This window comes from Melospiza georgiana, chromosome 2 (assembly GCF_028018845.1).
Source record: "Melospiza georgiana isolate bMelGeo1 chromosome 2, bMelGeo1.pri, whole genome shotgun sequence".
In the NCBI taxonomy this organism is placed as follows: Eukaryota; Metazoa; Chordata; class Aves; order Passeriformes; family Passerellidae; genus Melospiza; species Melospiza georgiana.
Window position 1 is genome coordinate 53425936 of NC_080431.1, and position 8005 is coordinate 53433940.

The following is an 8005-nucleotide window of genomic DNA, read 5'->3' on the forward strand; positions in this document are numbered from 1 at the left end:
GAAATTAATTATGCCACTGAATACATTGGAAAGATTCACTGCCCCCTTCTCCCTCTTCTTACTCCTGTCCTATAGGAAAGTCTCATTGAAACAAAACCAGTAGATGATAACTGCATACCAGAAACAGCCACTATTTGCAAGAACCTTGATGATAGCCATAAGTCAAATATTCCTGTGCAAAATATAACCATTCTCTTAACTGACCATACACATTTACATACTGTTACTTTATATGACAAGGAAAGAGAAGATGTATTTCTAAACCATGTATGGTTGTTTTCAAGCAGTGTGAAATGTTGGCGAGATAAAAATTGAAATGGAGACCCACCTGGTGGAAGAATCTGTAGGAAAAAAAATATTAATATGAAACTTGTTCTTTGCTGACCTTAATGTTGATGTTATCTGTATATACATGTCTAATACATTCAGATGCTCACATTCCTGTTTTTCCAGGTAATCCAGGTACTTAAAGTATCATTAGAAAAGTACTGTACATACAATTGTGTCTAGAATGTAAAGTGCACTATGAGAAACACATAGCATTTTTAATGTACATACTAGCTTGATTTATTGATTCACCAAATAGGAATTAGGAGAACAATAATGTGGTCAAGGTTGGATACGGTGTGAAGAACCTATAAATGCCTAGTGATTCCTCAAGCTACTTAAAAATCAAGTGCTTGAACACTGAAGAGAACCGGCTCTCTGCTTTGCTACCTGGGATTTTGAATCTTCCAATTTGTTTGAATTCCTCCAAACAAAAAATTACTTTTTGCACCCCTTGTTCTGGAATAATAATATTCAGAATATTCAGAGATGCTTGGTCATGTGGCTACCATTTGCTTCTCCAGAAAGAACCCAAAGGAAAAATGCCTAGACATTAAAGACAGAAAACAAAACAAAAAAAAAAAAAATAGATGAGCAATACAGAAATATGTCCCATTTTCTTGCCTCCTCCAAGGAGTATTTTGAGCAAGAAATATGCAGAGATGACCCCCAATCAGTAATTGTACAAGTACTAGGAGAGTGGAAGTTCACAAGTGGTCCGCTCTTTCACATGAAATTAACGTTGATGAGGGGTATCGTGTATGGGGCATGTCATGGTTTGCTCAAATTCAGGTATCAATTGTAACTGAATGAATGTGAAATCACTTTTAAGGGAGATTTATCAGGCATGCAAATATTTCTGTGTGTCTGAGGTTTCCTAGGATTTTACACTGCCACCTGTCCTCCAGACAAATGTGCCTTGCAGCTTCACATTGTGGCCGTGTGCCAAGCAGTCTGCCAGCAGAGGGGGGATGGACCTGAAGCTCACAGCTGAGACAAAATTATGTCAGCTCCATTTCTGGGAACTGCAGAATCATTTTCTCCCCTCTCTCCTCACCTCACAGCCCTGTCGAGCACATCTTTCTATTTTTGGCATGCCTGCCTCCTTCCCCACGGGAGCCCTGCAGACTGTGCATTGAGGCCACAGTAATTACTCCTCTGCAGTGGTGTGGGCCCACACTGAAGTGGAGCTGGAAAGTTTGAGCACCTTCTCTAGTGATGAACCACAGCCATTTTGAGGCCAGATGATTTCTTTAATCTGCATTTATGAGTGAGGAGGTTGAGCTGCTGTGGGTGTGTGTACATAATTTTAGAAGGATGATGCCAAGGTTTTGACCCAGTTTCTTCTCCAGCAGAGTTTTACTGTCTGTGATTGCTGCAGTGGACCTTGGAATGGCAAAGGGCTTTGGCTCATCATTTCAGGAACATGCTTAGATTTGGAAGACTTTGCTTTTGTTTCCACACTTGCTCATCATCATACTGCAGAAACCTCACGTCTCAGACTGAGTCTTGTCTCCTGTACCTTGTGAAAAGTGATCTGGATTGCAGCAGAGGAACTGTGAATGGAATAAAATAGTTTAAAAATACAAGATCTCATGTTATTCTGTTGTACAACCTGGGACTCAGCTGGAGCAGTGATGGTATCAGTGCTTTCAGCTCTGAAAGGTCTCTTTTATCAGTGTATTTATTGTTGAATCAAAAGGAAAGGCAGACTCAGCCCTATGTAAAATCAATGAAGTTATATGCTGACCTTGTGTTTCCTCCAGTGATACTTGGAGAGGGATCAGATTTTTCCTGCTAGCACTATGTCATTTTACATAATAAGTCTTGTCCAAAAAAAATCCACCACAACAACAACAAAAACAAACAAAAAAACCCCAAACCCACAACAATAAAAAACAAAGCAAAAACAAAACAAAACAAAACAATTACTTTATTCCTGGACCACAAATTACATATAGGACCTATTTGTCAAAACTGCTACATTTTGCAAACTTTAGAAGGTCTTGCAAATAAATCTTTGCATTTCTAGTAAATACATTTGGTTTATTATAGGAAGAAAACCTGAATTTTTCATGAGTTGCAGTCCCCAAATCCGAAATGTCTGATGCTTTTCTACATTCCAAGACCTCAAACAAACAAAAGCACTTTGCCTAAGTGCCTTGATGATGAAGATGGCCTGCAACAGAACAGGGATCAGAGCTCCAGCTTCTGATCTGCTACTGTACTGCTCAGTAAGAGTTTATTGGTTCTCCCTGTTGTTTCCTACATGGCATCTGTACCAGTGGTACAACACACAAACATAGTGAAACTCTAATGATTTTTTAATTTAAAGAAATCAAAATCCTCTGATCTTATTACAATGCACTTAACAAGACATTATTATTAAGTGTGACAGATTTTCATATCTTTGGTTAAATTTCAAGACCCAGCGTTATTTCACAACTACAGTTGAACGGGTTTGTTCTGATCTCTGTAATAAACATTGTACTTTTGCCTACTCCAAGGCAAACATTTTCTGTATTGAAGGATTTATACCATAGGTCTGTAACAGACTTTGGGCCCTGATGCACTGAATCCAGTGCCTGAGTCTTCTCTGGCTGTGGAACACCTGCAGCTACAACCAGGACTGAACAGGAGAAAGGGATTTCCCAGAATGGCCCTATGGGACTTGTCCAAACCTGGTGTTTTCATAACCTTCAGCTGGAAGTGCCTTGGTTTTGTTATGTGTCTTGATTGTCAATAATGTAAATTGTCTCAACAGTCAATATTGTTTGACTTGAGGCTGAAAAGTCTGGAAATGGCTTTTCACAGATGCTGGATACACAGCATTATAAATGCAGGTGGGACTCTGAGACAGAAGAGGGAAATGCTAAGGGAGAGATGAAAAACTGGTGACACAGGTCTTCTTTGTATCCAAACACTCCTATGCACAGATGTAATTCCCTGTCCCAGTAATGGGAACACAGTATTTATCCCAAAATAGTTGCTAGATCAATTGCATCAGTAATTAAATAACACAGTATTTATCCCAAAAGAGTTGCTGGATAAATTGCATCAAGGGCAGAGTCCTACATATGGGCCTCCTGCTTGTCTAAACATTGGGCCACAAAAGGCAGGTGCCTTCTGCTGACCTCTCTCTCTGGCCCCACAAATCTTGCAGGCCTGATGATGGCTGTGTAGCCTAGTGTCACTGTCATGTTTTCTGAAAAATCCCTTGGCCAAGATTTCTTCTCCTGGGAAGCTGAGAAGCCTCAGAGAAAAATGTAAATAATAATTATCTGATTCGCTTCTCCTGTGTTTGCTGCTTTGGAATGTGGTTTGGACATTGTTTACCAACTGTTAATGTTTGTTTGCTTCCATGTGAATTGTTTTTACTTAATGACCAATCACTGTCAGCTGTGTCGGACTCTGAGGAGTCAGTCACAAGTTTTTATTATCATTCTTGTTAAGCCTTCTGTAAGTATCCTTTCTCTTCCTTTAGCATAGTTTTAGTATAGTATTCTTTAATATAATATAATATAATAAAATAATAAATCAGCCTTCTGAGAACATGGAGTCAGATTCCTCATCTCTCACCTCATCCTGGGGACCTCACAAACTCAACAGCCTAGTAGCTCCCATTTCTGTCCCCAGCACCCTTTCTGCTTTCCAGCATGTATCACTTTATTCTCACTGACCTGTGGCTGGTGAGCTCTGCTCCAGTAGGGTCACAGGGAGTGAAAGCACCTCGGCTTTTCCCTTCCTGGTGAGTGCTCCAACCTCTGCTCAGCTGGGCAGACTCGGTTTCCCTTCTCCCCTCCTCCTCCTCCTCCTCCACCTCAGTGTTGTCCTTGTGTGGTTCCCACAGAACAGTCACCCACCTGTGTGTGCAGCAGGGAGGCTGCAAGTGCATTGAGGGGCTGCAAGGAGAATTTAGCTGCCTGTGGACAAAGGCCAAGCCAAGGACACAGTGAGGCTTCACTCTGTTAACACACCCAAAATCTTGGTTCTGTGGAGCTGAAGGATGGAAGTAATTTTGTGACTCTTTCTCCCCTTGCTGGACTAATCATAGTAAAAACCTCAACTTCTTGTTTCTGCTGGGATTTTCACTGGAGTCATTAATCTCAGTTACATGTACCCAGCCACACGCTGCCAGAAATAGGGAAATAGGGATAGACAGCAGTGGGGACTGGGAGTGAAACTGGAGACATTTAAATGCAGAAGCAGAAAATGAAGTAGCAGAAAGAGAACTGCAAGAGGGAATTCAGAGTTTTAATAGAACTCATGAGCATTGCAGAGAAGAGACAAAATCTGAAGGAGTTTTTGCAAATGATAATAAGGATTATTCAAACACAGAGAACAGGGAAATGTGTCACTTGCAAGGAGATTGCCATTGGCTAAGCGTTAAAGCTTCACATACGGAGGGGAATGGCTAATATTGAAACTCCACAGCAGTTTTAATGCCTACCATGGAACAGGTAGTCTGAACAACCACTCCGTGATTTTGAGAGGAACAGGAAAGGAAAAGCTCCGTGGTACAGAAATAAGAGAGAATTTTCTTTTCCTTTAAATTTTTTTGGGGATTTATGTAATTCCAGAAGATTTGTGCATGCTGAGGAACCTGTGGCTGAAAATCAAAATAACCCAAAAACTAGCAAGATGCCCAGTAAAATTAACAGTGACCTTTGGCTTTGTCTCACCTGTTGCTGGCTGTTTATGGTGAGTAAAGTGAACTCTGCACTGCAGAGTACAGTACAGAGCACAGAGTACAGCAGGTGCCTCTACAAAGGGGCATGAAGGCATAGATAAACACAGACATGTGTGACCTTCTGTGCTCTGGGCTTGGAGCTGGCTGGCAGAAAAGGAGCTGTGAGCTGCAGTGACATCGTCTTCCATGCTACTGTAGTAGTAGTAGCAGTAGTAGTGGTAGTAGGAATAGTACTAGTAAGAGTATCTCAAGTGCAGCACTCTCTCAGATGCTCAGTCTCTGGTTTCTAAGTGAGAGTTTGGGCTGTGCCAGGCACAGGGAGTGTGTCTGATCCTGCCTGAGCAGATATGCCTTTAAAGAACAGTAGTCTTGTGTCTTCCAAAGGGAAAAAAACCCATTTGCTAGCACTGAGCTGCTCTAGGGATAACTTTAAAAATCTTCTTCCTTTATTTTAGGAATGGCTGTTAAAGCTTTCCAGGATTAATTAATAGGAAGAGTCTCCAGACTGAAAGAGCTCCAAATGCATTCAGGATTCCTGGCCCAGACTCCCAGCCTCTGTGCCAGGCTCCAGGGGCAGCAGGGATGTACTCTGCATTGCTAACGTGGCAGCAGCACAGAGAGCTGGCACTCAGTGTGCCTTTCACAAAACGTGAATAATGCAAGGAGTTAAGGGAATATAGGAATAGAAGTGGGCAAGCTTGGAGAAGCGAGAGGGTGCCAAGCTGGCTGTGACACACGGCGCAGCTGTGTCCTGCAGCCGCTGGAGATGCTGGGAGGAAGGGCATCGGGCATCGGGCATCAGGCATCCGTTCCTTGGGATGAGCCCTCGCTCCGCTCCAGCCCGGAGCGGCTCCGCACACCCACCTTAGGAGCAGAGAGCAGCACAGCGCTGCTGAGGCCCGCAGTCTGGTTCTGCCCCTGGTTCTGGGCAGGATTTGCACTTTGTGCGGCTCCAGCCACACCGCGGCGTGTTTGCGGGGCCTCGTTTGTCCGTCCGTCTGTCCCCGCCGTCCGTGCGCCCTGTCCCGCCCCGGGCCGGCGGCACACGCACGGCAGCTGTGTACAGCCAGCCCCCTCTAGCGGCACTTGTCCCCGCAGGGCCCGATGCCCAAGGAGACTGGACTCGGCGTTTGAAATTTTTAAATTTTATACTACGTTATATAGCATGGTGAGACGAGATGGGAACATAGAATCGCAGGTTCGGAGAGAATTGAGCTGTTTGACTCGCCCGCAGTCTCTCTTACCTGGCTATGAGCAAGTCACCTTCCGAAGTTTCTGCGGTGGAGGGAAATAAATGCCATGGTCAAAGCTGCTGCTGCTCGGGAATACACAGCTCTTCAGCTCACCACTAAGGCTCCTCTCATCTCCTCTGTGAAAGCCTTCAAACCTCATTTGCCTTCCTCCTCATCCAGGCCACTCCCCAACCCCCCCATTTACACCTTTAAATGTAAAGCTGGTGTTAGATGGGATGCATCCCCTGAAATTACACTTGAGCACTTTACTAGCAGCATTTACTGCAGTGTAACTTCAGGCATCTGACCCACATGCTGCACCATAGGCATCATATTTTGTATGTGATAGCCTACACACAGAACTCATGCTTACACAGTACCTCAAACAGAAGATTGAAAAAGATTAAAATTACAGCCAGTTTGTGCTGGGGACCTCAGTTTGATCTTTCCACTAACTCAGATTTTTGAAATTGTGTACTATGGAGGCAGAGGACCAAGGTTATGTGAGGTTAAAAGATTTTCTTTTTTGTTTTATCCGGAGATCACTAAAAATATAATTCTGACATCATGTTTAGATAGTGCAGAAATTACTGACTACTGGGTGATAAATACACAGCATTCATGCTTCTCAGATGTGGCTTGATTTGAGACAAGATGTAATTTAGTCAAAGCTAAAATTGGCATCTCTTGATTGTATTGCACTGGGCCCTGCTCCTTTAAACATGTGTCTGTGTGTGCATGCATGTAAAAGCAGGTGTGTGCAGACATACCTGTACAGGCAGGCAAGAGGGGAGGGAAGCTTTTTATTGCCAATCCTTTCTCAATTCATGGTTGTGGTCAGCTGAAAGGAGCTCTAAGTGTGCAGGTTATAAGGATGGTGAAGCAAGACACCCCGAGAGCTCCTGCCTTTGCATGTTGAGGGCAAGGTAGCTGTGAGTGACATACACTCATGCACTGACTTTGCACAGCCAGTGGGGAGAATTTGGGCCACAGTTAAAAACTGCAGCACGTCTTCTCCCACAGCTTTCAGAGGAAAAGCCAGTGATTGAGGACTGTGTACTGCATTCCTTGGCTGTGCGGCTACACCCATGGCATTTTGTACCTGTAAAATACAGACAGATTTCTAGGCCAACACACAGGGCTGGTCACTGGACCAGCTGGAGCATGCAGGACTGTGTCCTCCTACCAGAAAACCATCATTTGCTGCAGCCCAGTTGTGTGTTAGGCAAGCACAGGAAAGATGTCTGTGTTGGGGGAATGAAGTGGAGCTTACAACAGAAAAAACTGCAACCATCTGTGTTTAACAGCACCAGGCTGTTGCCCCATCCCATTTACAAAACTCCCAACAGACTTGCTCCTGCTGTTCTGCCTGTTTGCTTTTCACTCTTACCTGCTCTGTTCTGTCTTCTCACTGAGCTCAGCACACTTGGCTGTTTCTGCCACCTGCAAGAGCCCCATCTCCTGTACCATCTGTAGTGTCCTTTGGAGCCCAGCTGAGGAAGAATCTTCCAGCTGTCATGATGAGAGGAAAGCGGAGGTTTCTGCTTCATTGATTGACACTGGTGGCAAGGGAGGTGAACAGATACAAGTCACTGCTTTCCTCATTCTTCCTGCCTGTGAACTGTGACAAATCCCTTTGGAGGTCAAGGCACATCTTGCTGATCAACATATGAAACACACACCACTCCTTTCTTGGCCCTCACCTTGGCTCAGGGCACAGTCTTAGGGCACTGCACAGGATATAAAATTTATGTGA